This window comes from Pan paniscus, chromosome 15 (assembly GCF_029289425.2).
Source record: "Pan paniscus chromosome 15, NHGRI_mPanPan1-v2.0_pri, whole genome shotgun sequence".
Lineage (NCBI taxonomy): Eukaryota > Metazoa > Chordata > Mammalia > Primates > Hominidae > Pan > Pan paniscus.
In genome coordinates, this window is record NC_073264.2 from 19,474,904 (window position 1) to 19,493,168 (window position 18,265).

Below are 18,265 nucleotides of genomic sequence, written 5' to 3' on the forward strand. Positions count from 1 at the left end.
CGAAGGCCTCGTAAAGGTCCAAATATCCACTTGCAGACTTTACAAACAGAGTGTTTTCAAACTGCTCTATGAAAAGAAAGGTTAAAGTCTGTGAGCTGAACGCACAAATCATTAAGTTGTTTCAGAGAATGATTCTGTCTAGTTTTTAAACGAAGATATTTCCTTTTCTGTCATTGGCCTCAATTCGCTTGAAATCTCCACATGTAAATTAAACAAAAAGAGTGTTTCAAATCTACTCTGTCTAAAGGAAGGTTCAACTCTGTGATTTGAATACACACACACAAAGAAGTTACTGAGAATTCTTCTGTCTAGCATTTTATGAAGAAATCCCGCTTCCAACGAAGGCTTCAAAGAGGTCCAAATATCCACTTGCAGACTTTACAAAAAGAGTGTTTTCAAACTGCTCTATGAAAAGAAAGGTTAAACTCTGTTAGCTGAACGCACAAATCATTACGTTGTTTCAGAGAATGATTCTGTCTAGTTTTTAAACGAAGATATTTCCCTTTCTACCATTGGCCTCAAATCGCTTGAAATCTCCAATTGCAAATTCCATAAAAAGAGAGTTTGAAATCTGCTCTCTCTAAAGAAAGGTTCAACCCTCTGAGTTGAATACACACAACGCTAAGAAGTTACTGAGAATTGTTCTGTCTAGCATTATATGAAGGAATCCCGTTTCCAACGAAGGCCTGAAAGAGGTCCAAATATCCGCTTCCAGACATTACAAACAGAGCGTTTCCTAACTGCTCTATGAAAAGGAAGGTTAAACTCTGTGACCTGAACACACAAATCATTAAGTTTCTTCAGAGAATGATTCTGTCTAGTTTTTATACGAAGATATTTACTTTTCAACCATTGGCCTCAAATCGCTTGAAAACTCCAATTGCGAAATCCACAAAAAGAGAGTTTCAAATCTGCTCTGTCTAAAGAAAGGTTCAACTCTGTGTGCTGAATACACAACACAAAGAAGTTACTGAAAATTCTTCTGTCTAGCATTATATGAAGAAATCCCTTTTCCAATGAAGGACTCAAAGAGGTGTAAATATACACTTGCAGATGTTACAAAGAGAGTGTTTTCAAACTGCTCTATGAAAAGAAAGGTTAAACTTTGTCAGGTGGATGCACATATCACAAAGTAGTTTCTGAAAATGATTCTGTCTAGTTTTTAACGAACATATTTGGTTTTCTGTCATTGACCTCAATTCGCTTGAAATCTCCACATGTAAATTCCACAAAAAGAGTGTTTATATGAAGAAATCCCGTTTCAAACGAAGGCCTGCTAAAAGCCCGAATATCCACTTGCAGACTATACAAACAGAGTGTTTTCAAACAGCTCTATGAAAAGAAAGGTTAAACCCTGTGAGCTGAACGCACAAGTCATTAAGTTGTTTCAGAGAATGATTCTGTCTAGTTTTTAAACGAAGATATTTCCTTTTCTACCATTGGCCTGAAATCGCTTGAAATCTCCAATTGCAAATTCCACAAAAAGAGAGTTTCAAATATGCTCTGTGTAAAGAAAGGTTAAACTCTGTGAGCTGAAGACACACAACACAAGGAAGTTACTGAGAATTCTTCTGTCTTGCATTATATGAAGAAATCCCGTTTCCAACGAAGGCCTCGTAGAGTTCCAAATATCCACTTGCAGACTTTTCAAACAGAGTGTTTTCAAACTGCTCTATGAAAAGAAAGGTTAAACTCTGTCAGGTGGATGCACACATCACAAAGTAGTTTCTCAGAATGATTCTGTCTAGTTTTTAAACGGAGATATTTCCCTTTCTACCATTGGCCTCAAATCGCTTGAAATCTCCAACTGCAAATTCCACAAAAAGAGAGTTTCAAATCTTCTCTCTCTAAAGAAAGGTTCAACCCTGTGAGTTGAATACACACAACGCTAAGAAGTTACTGAGAATTGTTCTGTCTAGCATTATATGAAGGAATCCCGTTTCCAACGAAGGCCTGAAAGAGGTGCAAATATCCCCTTCCAGACTTTACAAACAGAGTGTTTCCTAACTGCTCTATGAAAAGTAAGGTTAAACTCTGTGAGCTGAACGCACATATCTTTAAGTTGTTTCAGAGAATGAGTCTGTCTAGTTTTTATACGAAGATATTTCCTTTTCTACCATTGGCCTGAAATCGCTTGAAATCTCCAATTGCAAATTCTAAAAAAAGAATGTATCAAATATGCTCTGTCTAAAGAAAGGTTCAACTCTGTGAGCTGAATACACACAACACAAGGAAGTTACTGGGAAATCTTCTGTCTTGCATTATATGAAGAAATCCCGTTTCCAACGAAGGCCTGGTAAAGGCCCAAATATCCATTTGCAGACTTTACAAACAGAGTGTTTTCAAACTGCTCTATGAAAAGAAATGTTAAACTCTGTGAGCTGAACGCACAAATCATTAAGTTGTTTCAGAGAATGATTCTGTCTCCTTTTTAAAAGAAGATATTTCCTTTTCTGTCATTGGCCTCAATTCGCTTGAAATCTCCACATGTAAATTAAACAAAAAGAGTGTTTCAAATCTACTCTGTCTAAAGGAAGGTTCAACTCTGTGAGTTGAATACACACACACAAAAAGTTACTGAGAATTCTTCTGTCTAGCATTTTATGAAGAAATACCCCTTCCAACGAAGGCCTCAAAGAGGTCCAAATATCCACTTGCAGACTTTACAAAGAGAGTGCTTCCAAACTGCTCTGTGAAAAGAAACGTTAAACTCTGTCAGTTGAAGGCACACATCACAAACTAGTTTCTGAAAATGATTCTGTCTAGTTTTTAAACGAAGATATTTCCTTTTCTACCATTGGCCTGAAATCGCTTGAAATCTCCAATTGCAAATTCCAAAAAAAGAATGTTACAAATATGCTCTGTCTAAAGAATGGTTAAACTCTGTGATCTGAATACACACAACACAAGGAAGTTACTGAGAAATCTTCTGTCTTGCATTATATGAAGATATCCCGTTTCCAAAGAAGGCCTCGTAAAGGCCCAAATATCCCCTGGCAGACTTTACAAAGAGAGTCTTTTCAAACTGCTCTATGAAAAGAAAGGTTAAGCTCTGTGAGCTGAACGCACAAATCATTAAGTTGTTTCAGAGAATGATTCTGTCTAGTTTTTAAACGAAGATATTTCCTTTTCTGTCATTGGCCTCAATTCGCTTGAATTCTCCACATGTACATTAAACAAAAAGAGTGTTTCAAATCTACTCTGTCTAAAGGAAGGTCCAACTCTGTGAGTTGAATACACACACACAAAGAAGTTACTGGGAATTCTTCTGTCTAGCATTATATGAAGAAACCCCGTTTCCAACGAAGGCCTCCAAGACGTCCAAATATCCACTTGCAGACTTTACAAACAGAGTGTTTTCAAACTGCTCCATGAAAAGAAAGGTTCAACTTTGTCAGGTGGATGCACACATCACAAAGTAGTTTCTGAGAATGATTCTGTCTAGTTTTTAAACAATGATATTTCGTTTTCTGTCATTGACCTCAATTCGCTTGAAATCTCCACATGTAAATTCCACGAAAAGAGTGCATCAAATCAACACTGTCTAAAGTAAGGTTCAACTCTGTGAGTTTAATACACACACACAAGGAAGTTACTGAGAATTCTACTGTCTAGCATTTTATGTAGAAATCCCGCTTCCAAAGAAGGCTTCAAAGAGGTCCAAATATCCACTTGCAGACTTAACAAACAGAGTGTTTTCAAACAGCTCTATGAAAAGAAAGGTTAAACCCTGTGAGCTGAACGCACAAGTCATTAAGTTGTTTCAGAGAATGATTCTGTCTGGTTTTTAAACGAAGATATTTCCTTTTCTACCATTGGCCTGAAATCGCTTGAAATCTCCAATTGCAAATTCCACAAAAAGAGAGTTTCAAATATGCTCTGTCTAAAGAAAAGTTAAACTCTGTGAGCTGAAGACACACAACACAAGGAAGTTACTGAGAATTCTTCTGTCTTGCATTATATGAAGAAATCCCGTTTCCAACGAAGGCCTCGTAGAGTTCCAAATATCCACTTGCAGACTTTTCAAACAGAGTGTTTTCAAACTGCTCTATGAAAAGAAAGGTTAAACTCTGTCAGGTGGATGCACACATCACAAAGTAGTTTCTCAGAATGATTCTGTCTAGTTTTTAAACGGAGATATTTCCCTTTCTACCATTGGCCTCAAATCGCTTGAAATCTCCAACTGCAAATTCCACAAAAAGAGAGTTTCAAATCTGCTCTCTCTAAAGAAAGGTTCAACCCTGTGAGTTGAATACACACAACGCTAAGAAGTTACTGAGAATTGTTCTGTCTAGCATTATATGAAGGAATCCCGTTTCCAACGAAGGCCTGAAAGAGGTCCAAATATCCGCTTCCAGACTTTACAAACAGAGTGTTTCCTAACTGCTCTATGAAAAGTAAGGTTAAACTCTGTGAGCTGAACGCACATATCTTTAAGTTGTTTCAGAGAATGAGTCTGTCTATTTTTTATACGAAGATATTTCCTTTTCTACCATTGGCCTGAAATCGCTTGAAATCTCCAATTGCAAATTCCAAAAAAAGAATGTTACAAATATGCTCTGTCTAAAGAATGGTTAAACTCTGTGATCTGAATACACACAACACAAGGAAGTTACTGAGAAATCTTCTGTCTTGCATTATATGAAGATATCCCGTTTCCAAAGAAGGCCTCGTAAAGGCCCAAATATCCACTGGCAGACTTTACAAAGAGAGTCTTTTCAAACTGCTCTATGAAAAGAAAGGTTAAGCTCTGTGAGCTGAACGCACAAATCATTAAGTTGTTTCAGAGAATGATTCTGTCTAGTTTTTAAACGAAGATATTTCCTTTTCTGTCATTGGCCTCAATTCGCTTGAATTCTCCACATGTACGTTAAACAAAAAGAGTGTTTCAAATCTACTCTGTCTAAAGGAAGGTCCAACTCTGTGAGTTGAATACACACACACAAAGAAGTTACTGGGAATTCTTCTGTCTAGCATTATATGAAGAAACCCCGTTTCCAACGAAGGCCTCCAAGACGTCCAAATATCCACTTGCAGACTTTACAAACAGAGTGTTTTCAAACTGCTCCATGAAAAGAAAGGTTCAACTTTGTCAGGTGGATGCACACATCACAAAGTAGTTTCTGAGAATGATTCTGACTAGTTTTTAAACAGTGATATTTCGTTTTCTGTCATTGACCTCAATTCGCTTGAAATCTCCACATGTAAATTCCACGAAAAGAGTGCATCAAATCAACACTGTCTAAAGTAAGGTTCAACTCTGTGAGTTTAATACACACACACAAGGAAGTTACTGAGAATTCTACTGTCTAGCATTTTATGTAGAAATCCCGCTTCCAAAGAAGGCTTCAAAGAGGTCCAAATATCCACTTGCAGACTTAACAAACAGAGTGTTTTCAAACAGCTCTATGAAAAGAAAGGTTAAACCCTGTGAGCTGAACGCACAAGTCATTAAGTTGTTTCAGAGAATGATTCTGTCTAGTTTTTAAACGAAGATATTTCCTTTTCTACCATTGGCCTGAAATCGCTTGAAATCTCCAATTGCAAATTCCACAAAAAGAGAGTTTCAAATATGCTCTGTCTAAAGAAAGGTTAAACTCTGTGAGCTGAAGACACACAACACAAGGAAGTTACTGAGAATTCTTCTGTCTTGCATTATATGAAGAAATCCCGTTTCCAACGAAGGCCTCGTAGAGTTCCAAATATCCACTTGCAGACTTTTCAAACAGAGTGTTTTCAAACTGCTCTATGAAAAGAAAGGTTAAACTCTGTCAGGTGGATGCACACATCACAAAGTAGTTTCTCAGAATGATTCTGTCTAGTTTTTAAATGGAGATATTTCCCTTTCTACCATTGGCCTCAAATCGCTTGAAATCTCCAACCGCAAATTCCACAAAAAGAGAGTTTCAAATCTGCTCTCTCTAAAGAAAGGTTCAACCCTGTGAGTTGAATACACACAACGCTAAGAAGTTACTGAGAATTGTTCTGTCTAGCATTATATGAAGGAATCCCGTTTCCAACGAAGGCCTGAAACAGGTCCAAATATCCGCTTCCAGACTTTACAAACAGAGTGTTTCCTAACTGCTCTATGAAAAGTAAGGTTAAACTCTGTGAGCTGAACGCACATATCTTTAAGTTGTTTCAGAGAATGAGTCTGTCTAGTTTTTATACGAAGATATTTCCTTTTCTACCATTGGCCTGAAATCGCTTGAAATCTCCAATTGCAAATTCTAAAAAAAGAATGTATCAAATATGCTCTGTCTAAAGAAAGGTTCAACTCTGTGAGCTGAATACACACAACACAAGGAAGTTACTGGGAAATCTTCTGTCTTGCATTATATGAAGAAATCCCGTATCCAACGAAGGCCTGGTAAAGGCCCGAATATCCACTTGCAGACTTTACAAACAGAGTGTTTTCAAACTGCTCTATGAAAAGAAATGTTAAACTCTGTGAGCTGAACGCACAAATCATTAAGTTGTTTCAGAGAATGATTCTGTCTCCTTTTTAAAAGAAGATATTTCCTTTTCTGTCATTGGCCTCAATTCGCTTGAAATCTCCACATGTAAATTAAACAAAAAGAGTGTTTCAAATCTACTCTGTCTAAAGGAAGGTTCAACCCTGTGAGTTGAATACACACACACACAAAAGTTACTGAGAATTCTTCTGTCTAGCATTTTATGAAGAAATACCCCTTCCAACGAAGGCCTCAAAGAGGTCCAAATATCCACTTGCAGACTTTACAAAGAGAGTGCTTCCAAACTGCTGTGTGAAAAGAAACGTTAAACTCTGTCAGTTGAAGGCACACATTACAAACTAGTTTCTGAAAATGATTCTGTCTAGTTTTTAAACGAAGATATTTCCTTTTCTACCATTGGCCTGAAATCGCTTGAAATCTCCAATTGCAAATTCCAAAAAAAGAATGTTACAAATATGCTCTGTCTAAAGAATGGTTAAACTCTGTGATCTGAATACACACAACACAAGGAAGTTACTGAGAAATCTTCTGTCTTGCATTATATGAAGATATCCCGTTTCCAAAGAAGGCCTCGTAAAGGCCCAAATATCCACTGGCAGACTTTACAAAGAGAGTCTTTTCAAACTGCTCTATGAAAAGAAAGGTTAAGCTCTGTGAGCTGAACGCACAAATCATTAAGTTGTTTCAGAGAATGATTCTGTCTAGTTTTTAAACGAAGATATTTCCTTTTCTGTCATTGGCCTCAATTCGCTTGAATTCTCCACATGTACGTTAAACAAAAAGAGTGTTTCAAATCTACTCTGTCTAAAGGAAGGTCCAACTCTGTGAGTTGAATACACACACACAAAGAAGTTACTGGGAATTCTTCTGTCTAGCATTATATGAAGAAACCCCGTTTCCAACGAAGGCCTCCAAGACGTCCAAATATCCACTTGCAGACTTTACAAACAGAGTGTTTTCAAACTGCTCCATGAAAAGAAAGGTTCAACTTTGTCAGGTGGATGCACACATCACAAAGTAGTTTCTGAGAATGATTCTGACTAGTTTTTAAACAGTGATATTTCGTTTTCTGTCATTGACCTCAATTCGCTTGAAATCTCCACATGTAAATTCCACGAAAAGAGTGCATCAAATCAACACTGTCTAAAGTAAGGTTCAACTCTGTGAGTTTAATACACACACACAAGGAAGTTACTGAGAATTCTACTGTCTAGCATTTTATGTAGAAATCCCGCTTCCAAAGAAGGCTTCAAAGAGGTCCAAATATCCACTTGCAGACTTAACAAACAGAGTGTTTTCAAACAGCTCTATGAAAAGAAAGGTTAAACCCTGTGAGCTGAACGCACAAGTCATTAAGTTGTTTCAGAGAATGATTCTGTCTGGTTTTTAAACGAAGATATTTCCTTTTCTACCATTGGCCTGAAATCGCTTGAAATCTCCAATTGCAAATTCCACAAAAAGAGAGTTTCAAATATGCTCTGTCTAAAGAAAGGTTAAACTCTGTGAGCTGAAGACACACAACACAAGGAAGTTACTGAGAATTCTTCTGTCTTGCATTATATGAAGAAATCCCGTTTCCAACGAAGGCCTCGTAGAGTTCCAAATATCCACTTGCAGACTTTTCAAACAGAGTGTTTTCAAACTGCTCTATGAAAAGAAAGGTTAAACTCTGTCAGGTGGATGCACACATCACAAAGTAGTTTCTCAGAATGATTCTGTCTAGTTTTTAAACGGAGATATTTCCCTTTCTACCATTGGCCTCAAATCGCTTGAAATCTCCAACCGCAAATTCCACAAAAAGAGAGTTTCAAATCTGCTCTCTCTAAAGAAAGGTTCAACCCTGTGAGTTGAATACACACAACGCTAAGAAGTTACTGAGAATTGTTCTGTCTAGCATTATATGAAGGAATCCCGTTTCCAACGAAGGCCTGAAAGAGGTCCAAATATCCGCTTCCAGACTTTACAAACAGAGTGTTTCCTAACTGCTCTATGAAAAGTAAGGTTAAACTCTGTGAGCTGAACGCACATATCTTTAAGTTGTTTCAGAGAATGAGTCTGTCTAGTTTTTATACGAAGATATTTCCTTTTCTACCATTGGCCTGAAATCGCTTGAAATCTCCAATTGCAAATTCTAAAAAAAGAATGTATCAAATATGCTCTGTCTAAAGAAAGGTTCAACTCTGTGAGCTGAATACACACAACACAAGGAAGTTACTGGGAAATCTTCTGTCTTGCATTATATGAAGAAATCCCGTATCCAACGAAGGCCTGGTAAAGGCCCGAATATCCACTTGCAGACTTTACAAACAGAGTGTTTTCAAACTGCTCTATGAAAAGAAATGTTAAACTCTGTGAGCTGAACGCACAAATCATTAAGTTGTTTCAGAGAATGATTCTGTCTCCTTTTTAAAAGAAGATATTTCCTTTTCTGTCATTGGCCTCAATTCGCTTGAAATCTCCACATGTAAATTAAACAAAAAGAGTGTTTCAAATCTACTCTGTCTAAAGGAAGGTTCAACTCTGTGAGTTGAATACACACACACACAAAAGTTACTGAGAATTCTTCTGTCTAGCATTTTATGAAGAAATACCCCTTCCAACGAAGGCCTCAAAGAGGTCCAAATATCCACTTGCAGACTTTACAAAGAGAGTGCTTCCAAACTGCTCTGTGAAAAGAAACGTTAAACTCTGTCAGTTGAAGGCACACATCACAAACTAGTTTCTGAAAATGATTCTGTCTAGTTTTTAAACGAAGATATTTCCTTTTCTACCATTGGCCTGAAATCGCTTGAAATCTCCAATTGCAAATTCCAAAAAAAGAATGTTACAAATATGCTCTGTCTAAAGAATGGTTAAACTCTGTGATCTGAATACACACAACACAAGGAAGTTACTGAGAAATCTTCTGTCTTGCATTATATGAAGATATCCCGTTTCCAAAGAAGGCCTCGTAAAGGCCCAAATATCCACTGGCAGACTTTACAAAGAGAGTCTTTTCAAACTGCTCTATGAAAAGAAAGGTTAAGCTCTGTGAGCTGAACGCACAAATCATTAAGTTGTTTCAGAGAATGATTCTGTCTAGTTTTAAACGAAGATATTTCCTTTTCTGTCATTGGCCTCAATTCGCTTGAATTCTCCACATGTACGTTAAACAAAAAGAGTGTTTCAAATCTACTCTGTCTAAAGGAAGGTCCAACTCTGTGAGTTGAATACACACACACAAAGAAGTTACTGGGAATTCTTCTGTCTAGCATTATATGAAGAAACCCCGTTTCCAACGAAGGCCTCAAAGACGTCCAAATATCCACTTGCAGACTTTACAAACAGAGTGTTTTCAAACTGCTCCATGAAAAGAAAGGTTCAACTTTGTCAGGTGGATGCACACATCACAAAGTAGTTTCTGAGAATGATTCTGACTAGTTTTTAAACAGTGATATTTCGTTTTCTGTCATTGACCTCAATTCGCTTGAAATCTCCACATGTAAATTCCACGAAAAGAGTGCATCAAATCAACACTGTCTAAAGTAAGGTTCAACTCTGTGAGTTTAATACACACACACAAGGAAGTTACTGAGAATTCTACTGTCTAGCATTTTATGTAGAAATCCCGCTTCCAAAGAAGGCTTCAAAGAGGTCCAAATATCCACTTGCAGACTTAACAGAGTGTTTTCAAACAGCTCTATGAAAAGAAAGGTTAAACCCTGAGAGCTGAACGCACAAGTCATTAAGTTGTTTCAGAGAATGATTCTGTCTGGTTTTTAAACGAAGATATTTCCTTTTCTACCACTGGCCTGAAATCGCTTGAAATCTCCAATTGCAAATTCCACAAAAAGAGAGTTTCAAATATGCTCTGTCTAAAGAAAAGTTAAACTCTGTGAGCTGAAGACACACAACACAAGGAAGTTACTGAGAATTCTTCTGTCTTGCATTATATGAAGAAATCCCGTTTCCAACGAAGGCCTCGTAGAGTTCCAAATATCCACTTGCAGACTTTTCAAACAGAGTGTTTTCAAACTGCTCTATGAAAAGAAAGGTTAAACTCTGTCAGGTGGATGCACACATCACAAAGTAGTTTCTCAGAATGATTCTGTCTAGTTTTTAAACGGAGATATTTCCCTTTCTACCATTGGCCTCAAATCGCTTGAAATCTCCAACTGCAAATTCCACAAAAAGAGAGTTTCAAATCTGCTCTCTCTAAAGAAAGGTTCAACCCTGTGAGTTGAATACACACAACGCTAAGAAGTTACTGAGAATTGTTCTGTCTAGCATTATATGAAGGAATCCCGTTTCCAACGAAGGCCTGAAAGAGGTCCAAATATCCGCTTCCAGACTTTACAAACAGAGTGTTTCCTAACTGCTCTATGAAAAGTAAGGTTAAACTCTGTGAGCTGAACGCACATATCTTTAAGTTGTTTCAGAGAATGAGTCTGTCTATTTTTTATACGAAGGTATTTCCTTTTCTACCATTGGCCTGAAATCGCTTGAAATCTCCAATTGCAAATTCTAAAAAAAGAATGTATCAAATATGCTCTGTATAAAGAAAGGTTCAACTCTGTGAGCTGAATACACACAACACAAGGAAGTTACTGAGAAGTCTTCTGTCTTGCATTGTATGAAGAAATCCCGTTTCCAACGAAGGCCTGGTAAAGGCCCAAATATCCCCTGGCAGACTTTACAAACAGAGTGTTTTCAAACTGCTCTATGAAAAGAAATGTTAAACTCTGTGGGCTGAACGCACAAATCATTAAGTTGTTTCAGAGAATGATTCTGTCTACTTTTTAAAAGAAGATATTTCCTTTTCTGTCATTGGCCTCAATTCGCTTGAAATCTCCACATGTAAATTAAACAAAAAGAGTGTTTCAAATCTACTCTGTCTAAAGGAAGGTTCAACTCTGTGAGTTGAATACACACACAAAAAAAGTTACTGAGAATTCCTCTGTCTAGCATTTTGTGAAGAAATACCCCTTCCAACGAAGGCCTCAAAGAGGTCCAAGTGTCCACTTGCAGACTTTACAAAGAGAGTGCTTCCAAACTGCTCTGTGAAAAGAAACGTTAAACTCTGTCAGTTGAAGGCACACATCACAAACTAGTTTCTGAAAATGATTCTGTCTAGTTTTTAAACGAAGATATTTCCTTTTCTACCATTGGCCTGAAATCGCTTGAAATCTCCAATTGCAAATTCCAAAAAAAGAATGTTACAAATATGCTCTGTCTAAAGAATGGTTAAACTCTGTGATCTGAATACACACAACACAAGGAAGTTACTGAGAAATCTTCTGTCTTGCATTATATGAAGATATCCCGTTTCCAAAGAAGGCCTCGTAAAGGCCCAAATATCCACTGGCAGACTTTACAAAGAGAGTCTTTTCAAACTGCTCTATGAAAAGAAAGGTTAAGCTCTGTGAGCTGAACGCACAAATCATTAAGTTGTTTCAGAGAATGATTCTGTCTAGTTTTTAAACGAAGATATTTCCTTTTCTGTCATTGGCCTCAATTCGCTTGAATTCTCCACATGTACGTTAAACAAAAAGAGTGTTTCAAATCTACTCTGTCTAAAGGAAGGTCCAACTCTGTGAGTTGAATACACACACACAAAGAAGTTACTGGGAATTCTTCTGTCTAGCATTATATGAAGAAACCCCGTTTCCAACGAAGGCCTCAAAGACGTCCAAATATCCACTTGCAGACTTTACAAACAGAGTGTTTTCAAACTGCTCCATGAAAAGAAAGGTTCAACTTTGTCAGGTGGATGCACACATCACAAAGTAGTTTCTGAGAATGATTCTGACTAGTTTTTAAACAGTGATATTTCGTTTTCTGTCATTGACCTCAATTCGCTTGAAATCTCCACATGTAAATTCCACGAAAAGAGTGCATCAAATCAACACTGTCTAAAGTAAGGTTCAACTCTGTGAGTTTAATACACACACACAAGGAAGTTACTGAGAATTCTACTGTCTAGCATTTTATGTAGAAATCCCGCTTCCAAAGAAGGCTTCAAAGAGGTCCAAATATCCACTTGCAGACTTAACAGAGTGTTTTCAAACAGCTCTATGAAAAGAAAGGTTAAACCCTGTGAGCTGAACGCACAAGTCATTAAGTTGTTTCAGAGAATGATTCTGTCTGGTTTTTAAACGAAGATATTTCCTTTTCTACCACTGGCCTGAAATCGCTTGAAATCTCCAATTGCAAATTCCACAAAAAGAGAGTTTCAAATATGCTCTGTCTAAAGAAAGGTTAAACTCTGTGAGCTGAAGACACACAACACAAGGAAGTTACTGAGAATTCTTCTGTCTTGCATTATATGAAGAAATCCCGTTTCCAACGAAGGCCTCGTAGAGTTCCAAATATCCACTTGCAGACTTTTCAAACAGAGTGTTTTCAAACTGCTCTATGAAAAGAAAGGTTAAACTCTGTCAGGTGGATGCACACATCACAAAGTAGTTTCTCAGAATGATTCTGTCTAGTTTTTAAACGGAGATATTTCCCTTTCTACCATTGGCCTCAAATCGCTTGAAATCTCCAACTGCAAATTCCACAAAAAGAGAGTTTCAAATCTGCTCTCTCTAAAGAAAGGTTCAACCCTGTGAGTTGAATACACACAACGCTAAGAAGTTACTGAGAATTGTTCTGTCTAGCATTATATGAAGGAATCCCGTTTCCAACGAAGGCCTGAAAGAGGTCCAAATATCCGCTTCCAGACTTTACAAACAGAGTGTTTCCTAACTGCTCTATGAAAAGTAAGGTTAAACTCTGTGAGCTGAACGCACATATCTTTAAGTTGTTTCAGAGAATGAGTCTGTCTAGTTTTTATACGAAGGTATTTCCTTTTCTACCATTGGCCTGAAATCGCTTGAAATCTCCAATTGCAAATTCTAAAAAAAGAATGTATCAAATATGCTCTGTCTAAAGAAAGGTTCAACTCTGTGAGCTGAATACACACAACACAAGGAAGTTACTGAGAAGTCTTCTGTCTTGCATTGTATGAAGAAATCCCGTTTCCAACGAAGGCCTGGTAAAGGCCCAAATATCCCCTGGCAGACTTTACAAACAGAGTGTTTTCAAACTGCTCTATGAAAAGAAATGTTAAACTCTGTGGGCTGAACGCACAAATCATTAAGTTGTTTCAGAGAATGATTCTGTCTACTTTTTAAAAGAAGATATTTCCTTTTCTGTCATTGGCCTCAATTCGCTTGAAATCTCCACATGTAAATTAAACAAAAAGAGTGTTTCAAATCTACTCTGTCTAAAGGAAGGTTCAACTCTGTGAGTTGAATACACACACACAAAAAAGTTACTGAGAATTCCTCTGTCTAGCATTTTGTGAAGAAATACCCCTTCCAACGAAGGCCTCAAAGAGGTCCAAGTGTCCACTTGCAGACTTTACAAAGAGAGTGCTTCCAAACTGCTCTGTGAAAAGAAACGTTAAACTCTGTCAGTTGAAGGCACACATCACAAACTAGTTTCTGAAAATGATTCTGTCTAGTTTTTAAACGAAGATATTTCCTTTTCTACCATTGGCCTGAAATCGCTTGAAATCTCCAATTGCAAATTCCACAAAAAGAGAGTTTCAAATATGCTCTGTCTAAAGAAAGGTTAAACTCTGTGAGCTGAAGACACACAACACAAGGAAGTTACTGAGAATTCTTCTGTCTTGCATTATATGAAGAAATCCCGTTTCCAACGAAGGCCTCGTAGAGTTCCAAATATCCACTTGCAGACTTTTCAAACAGAGTGTTTTCAAACTGCTCTATGAAAAGAAAGGTTAAACTCTGTCAGGTGGATGCACACATCACAAAGTAGTTTCTCAGAATGATTCTGTCTAGTTTTTTAATGGAGATATTTCCCTTTCTACCATTGGCCTCAAATCGCTTGAAATCTCCAACCGCAAATTCCACAAAAAGAGAGTTTCAAATCTGCTCTCTCTAAAGAAAGGTTCAACCCTGTGAGTTGAATACACACAACGCTAAGAAGTTACTGAGAATTGTTCTGTCTAGCATTATGTGAAGGAATCCCGTTTCCAACGAAGGCCTGAAAGAGGTCCAAATATCCGCTTCCAGACTTTACAAACAGAGTGTTTCCTAACTGCTCTATGAAAAGTAAGGTTAAACTCTGTGAGCTGAACGCACATATCTTTAAGTTGTTTCAGAGAATGAGTCTGTCTAGTTTTTATACGAAGATATTTCCTTTTCTACCATTGGCCTGAAATCGCTTGAAATCTCCAATTGCAAATTCTAAAAAAAGAATGTATCAAATATGCTCTGTCTAAAGAAAGGTTCAACTCTGTGAGCTGAATACACACAACACAAGGAAGTTACTGGGAAATCTTCTGTCTTGCATTATATGAAGAAATCCCGTATCCAACGAAGGCCTGGTAAAAGCCCGAATATCCACTTGCAGACTTTACAAACAGAGTGTTTTCAAACTGCTCTATGAAAAGAAATGTTAAACTCTGTGAGCTGAACGCACAAATCATTAAGTTGTTTCAGAGAATGATTCTGTCTCCTTTTTAAAAGAAGATATTTCCTTTTCTGTCATTGGCCTCAAATCTCTTGAAATCTCCAATTGCAAAACCCACAAAAAGAGAGTTTCAAATCTGCTCTGTCTAAAGAAAGGTTCAACTCTGTGAGCTGAATACACACAACACAAAGAAGTTACTGAAAGTTCTTCTGTCTAGCATTATATGAAGAAATAACGTTTCCAACGAAGGCCTCAAAGAGGTCCAAATATCCACTTGCAGACTTTACAAAGAGAGTGCTTCCAAACTGCTCTGTGAAAAGAAACGTTAAACTCTGTCAATTGAAGGCACAGATCAGAAACTAGTTTCTAAAAATGATTCTGTCTGGTTTTTAAACGAAGATATTTCCTTTTCTACCATTGGCCTCAAATCGCTTGAAATCTCCAATTGCAAAATCCACAAAAACAGAGTTTCAAATCTGCTCTGTCTAAAGAAAGGTTCAAGTCTGTGAGGTGAATACACACAACACAAAGAAGTTACTGAAAATTCTTCTGTGTAGCATTATATGAAGAAATACCGTTTCCAACGAAGGCCTCTAAGGGGTCCAAATATACACTTGCAGATTTTACAAACAGAGTGTTTTCAAACTGCTCTATTAAAAATAAGGATATACTTTGTCAGGTGGATGCACACATCACAAAGTAGTTTCTGAGAATGATTCTGTCTACTTTTTAAACAAACATATTTCGTTTTCTGTCACTGACCTCTATTCGCTTGAAATCTCCACATGTAATTTCCACAAAAAGAGGGTTTCAAATCTACTCTTTCTAAAGGAATGTTCAACTCTGTGAGTTGAATACACAAACACAAAGAAGTTACTGAGAATTCCTCTGTCTAGCATTTTATGAAGAAATCCCGCTTCCAACGAAGGCCTCAAAGAGGTCCAAATATCCACTTGCAGACTTTACAAAGAGAGTGCTTCCAAACTGCACTGTGAAAAGAAAAGTTAAACTCTGTCAGTTGAAGGCACACATCAGAAACTAGTTTCTGAAAATGATTCTGTCTAGTTTTTAAACGAAGATATTTCCTTTTCTTCCATTGACCTGAAATCCCTTGAAATCTCCAATTGCAAATTCCAAAAGGAGAAAGTTTCATATATGCTCTCCCTAAACAAATGTCCAACTCTGTGAGCTGAATACACACAACACAAGGAAGTTACTGAGAAATCTTCTGTCTTGCATTATACGAAGAAATACCGTTTCCAACGAAGGCCTCGTAAAGGTCCAAATATCCACTTGCAGACTTTACAAACAGAGTGTTTTCAAACTGCTCTATGAAAAGAAAGGTTAAAGTCTGTGAGCTGAACGCACAAATCATTAAGTTGTTTCAGAGAATGATTCTGTCTAGTTTTTAAACGAAGATATTTCCTTTTCTGTCATTGGCCTCAATTCGCTTGAAATCTCCACATGTAAATTAAACAAAAAGAGTGTTTCAAATCTACTCTGTCTAAAGGAAGGTTCAACTCTGTGATTTGAATACACACACACAAAGAAGTTACTGAGAATTCTTCTGTCTAGCATTTTATGAAGAAATCCCGCTTCCAACGAAGGCTTCAAAGAGGTCCAAATATCCACTTGCAGACTTTACAAAAAGAGTGTTTTCAAACTGCTCTATGAAAAGAAAGGTTAAACTCTGTTAGCTGAACGCACAAATCATTACGTTGTTTCAGAGAATGATTCTGTCTAGTTTTTAAACGAAGATATTTCCCTTTCTACCATTGGCCTCAAATCGCTTGAAATCTCCAACTGTAAATTCCACAAAAAGAGAGTTTCAAATCTGCTCTCTCTAAAGAAAGGTTCAACCCTGTGAGTTGAATACACACAACGCTAAGAAGTTACTGAGAATTGTTCTGTCTAGCATTATATGAAGGAATCCCGTTTCCAACGAAGGCCTGAAAGAGGTCCAAATATCCGCTTCCAGACTTTACAAACAGAGTGTTTCCTAACTGCTCTATGAAAAGTAAGGTTAAACTCTGTGAGCTGAACGCACATATCTTTAAGTTGTTTCAGAGAATGAGTCTGTCTATTTTTTATACGAAGATATTTCCTTTTCTACCATTGGCCTGAAATCGCTTGAAATCTCCAATTGCAAATTCTAAAAAAAGAATGTATCAAATATGCTCTGTCTAAAGAAAGGTTCAACTCTGTGAGCTGAATACACACAACACAAGGAAGTTACTGAGAAGTCTTCTGTCTTGCATTGTATGAAGAAATCCCGTTTCCAACGAAGGCCTGGTAAAGGCCCAAATATCCCCTGGCAGACTTCACAAACAGAGTGTTTTCAAACTGCTCTATGAAAAGAAATGTTAAACTCTGTGGGCTGAACGCACAAATCATTAAGTTGTTTCAGAGAATGATTCTGTCTACTTTTTAAAAGAAGATATTTCCTTTTCTGTCATTGGCCTCAATTCGCTTGAAATCTCCACATGTAAATTAAACAAAAAGAGTGTTTCAAATCTACTCTGTCTAAAGGAAGGTTCAACTCTGTGAGTTGAATACACACACACAAAAATGTTACTGAGAATTCCTCTGTCTAGCATTTTGTGAAGAAATACCCCTTCCAACGAAGGCCTCAAAGAGGTCCAAGTGTCCACTTGCAGACTTTACAAAGAGAGTGCTTTCAAACTGCTCTGTGAAAAGAAACGTTAAACTCTGTCAGTTGAAGGCACACATCACAAACTAGTTTCTGAAAATGATTCTGTCTAGTTTTTAAACGAAGATATTTCCTTTTCTACCATTGGCCTGAAATCGCTTGAAATCTCCAATTGCAAATTCCACAAAAAGAGAGTTTCAAATATGCTCTGTCTAAAGAAAGGTTAAACTCTGTGAGCTGAAGACACACAACACAAGGAAGTTACTGAGAATTCTTCTGTCTTGCATTATATGAAGAAATCCCGTTTCCAACGAAGGCCCCGTAGAGTTCCAAATATCCACTTGCAGACTTTTCAAACAGAGTGTTTTCAAACTGCTCTATGAAAAGAAAGGTTAAACTCTGTCAGGTGGATGCACACATCACAAAGTAGTTTCTCAGAATGATTCTGTCTAGTTTTTAAATGGAGATATTTCCCTTTCTACCATTGGCCTCAAATCGCTTGAAATCTCCAACCGCAAATTCCACAAAAAGAGAGTTTCAAATCTGCTCTCTCTAAAGAAAGGTTCAACCCTGTGAGTTGAATACACAACGCTAAGAAGTTACTGAGAATTGTTCTGTCTAGCATTATATGAAGGAATCCCGTTTCCAACGAAGGCCTGAAAGAGGTCCAAATATCCGC